This window comes from Triticum aestivum, chromosome 4D (assembly GCF_018294505.1).
Source record: "Triticum aestivum cultivar Chinese Spring chromosome 4D, IWGSC CS RefSeq v2.1, whole genome shotgun sequence".
Lineage (NCBI taxonomy): Eukaryota > Viridiplantae > Streptophyta > Magnoliopsida > Poales > Poaceae > Triticum > Triticum aestivum.
The window spans coordinates 8,001,077-8,003,425 of record NC_057805.1 but is presented as its reverse complement, the minus strand read 5'-3'; the positions used below and the strand labels follow the sequence as shown (position 1 = coordinate 8,003,425).

The window sequence follows — 2,349 nt, the reverse complement described above, 5'->3', positions numbered from 1 at the left end:
GCGCCCGCCTCGCCCCGCCGCCCGTCGCCCACCACCACGCCGGCAGCCGTGCCCCGCCGCCCGTCGCCCCGTCGTGGCCGCATGGAGGTGGCCGCCAGCTGCAAAAGAAGAGAGAGGGAGAGAGAGAAAAAGGAGAGAGAGAAGGACAGGTGGGTGGGCAGCCGGGCCCATATGGTTCCAATGACAGGTGGGCCAGGGGTCACATGCAAAGGGACAGGGGCGGACGAGGACCACGCAGAAGACGTCCGGGCGTGTCCGTTTCAGACCCAAACCCAGACCAAGTTTGCTCCGAGAATGGGCCGAGGCAGACAAGAAACGAACGTTTTTTTAGGATGGGATCATGCGTTGGGACGTCTCGTATGTCCGTTTTACCTCAAACGGACAGCCCCGAACGATTTGGAGTCGTGCGGTGGAGTTGGCGTAAGCAGTTGGATCGTGGTGTGTGAATCTAGCCCATCTTCAAATGGGGAAGGGTCACTGATAGGTCTCTGAGTTTGACCATGTGGTACTCTTGTCGGGATTCCGTTTGCCTTGTGCCACCTACCGGTGCCACGTGATTCGCTGCCATTGTGCTGACAGGCTGAGAGCTGAGTTGTCTGTGTACACTCATCCTGTTTTTTTGGGACAAGCAAAGGGGCCACTCATTTGAATTTAAACACATTTTGGACAAGCAGAGGTCGCGTCCCTTTGGGGCTAAACAGACACAAATAGCCGCCAATGCATTTCCGGCCCAAATTTGGGCCGCATTCGCATCAAAACGGACAGTGCCCGGACGTGGGGGACGCGCGCCCTTGTCCTCCCTTTGCCCGCCCGTCGGGGACACAACGCTCTCACTTTACCCCTCATTCCGCCAAACCCTCCCGCTCTCTCCCTCCCCTTCCTCCTTCATGGCCGGCGCCCCGAAGAAACCCGTCGACCCGGCCGCCGCCACCGTCCGCCCCACGACGATAAAGAAGAAGAAACCGCGGGCGGAGCTCACACTGGCGGAGATCGCGCGGCTTGGCATAGTCTCGGCCAAGATGAGGGCCTGATGGACCGTTCAGGCCAAGAAGAAAGCTGCTGCCGCGCAACACAAGGCCGCCGTCGAGGACAACCAGGCCATGTAAAAGATTGTGCATGCTACTTTTAATAAATGTTGATCTCATTCAAAAAACATATTCTTGACATTCGAAAAATATTGAGGCATTTGCTGAAAAAATCATGGCATTTTTAAAAATATTATAAAGTGTAAATTTTATATCATCCAAAAAATATTTCCGGCCACTAACCTTGCCGCAGAGGCGAAATAAAAGAGCTCTCGGTACGGGCGAGATATAGCCCTGCCGTATTAGCTTTTTTTTTTAGTAACTGCCGTATTAGCTTTACTGTACTCTCCGGTGGAGTTTGTGGCGGCCTACCCAGTCACAGACTGGGCTGGCTGATCCAGCCCATCACCGGTGCTGTGGCCTTGCTCGGCTGTTCCATCGAGATCGAGCCATCGAATCGAATGAACCAAACGCCGCCGCCGCCACAACTGACCTGACCTGGCCGCCCCGGCGACCCGCCTCCCGCCTCCACGACTGCCCCGGCCCACGCCTCCCCTTGCTCGTTGCTCCCCAGTACCCCTCACCCGTAGAGCCATCCTCACTCTCGCACGGCCGCCGCCTGACCCCGAGCACGAGCGGTCTTCTGTCCGTACCACTGCCGCCGGCGAGCTCCGCTCGGTGACGTCCTGAGGACCTGAACACGACCCACGAACGCCGTCGGGCATCGAGATCGACACAGCTGCTCGAGGTAACTAGTGCGATTGTAGAAGTCAGTACTGTCTCATTTCAGTCTTCAGAGCTAGTAGTTGGTACTGGAGTACTAGTGAAGAATAAACCGATAAACGGCACGGACGAGCAACTCGTGAAACATCAATTGCCTGCTTGGTGACATTTATTGAGTGGGCTATATTCCTGAGAGTGAGTGAAGATGATACAGTATGATATAAGCAGCTGACGCTTTTCTGGCAATGCAAAAGCGTAGAGTAGTTTAATGTTGTGGATTTTGTACCCATCTATTTCATCTCGCCCAACTAGTTGTGTTGTAATGCTTGCAATTTTCAAACATATTTAGTGAACTCTAATGTTGTGAGACTTGATTAAGCTATTTATATTGCTCTTTTGGTCAATTTCATGGTATGCGTGTGATGTCTGTATTTTGTTGTTGGAGGTGGTACACCCTATAAAATGTTCTTCATTCTGCCACTGCTGCTATGAGTTGTTCTTCTGAAATGAGAATTGTTGAGAGTTGAGACTTGAGATACAGGCTTTTGGTATTATGAATTTTATTCCTTAGTTGCAAAGCTCATGTTGTTTAAAATGGTTT

At 52.7% G+C, this 2,349-nt stretch overlaps 1 protein-coding gene across 1 annotated transcript in view; it reads left to right on the top strand.

Annotated features, from left to right (window-relative positions):
• Positions 1-1,416: 1,416 nt before the first annotated feature.
• The window catches only part of LOC123095658 (protein WHAT'S THIS FACTOR 1 homolog, chloroplastic), a gene marked incomplete in the record, with an annotated part of 9,688 nt that continues 8,755 nt past the window's right edge, over positions 1,417-2,349 (top strand). Inside the window, 1 exon segment of the mRNA XM_044517196.1 lies at positions 1,417-1,773.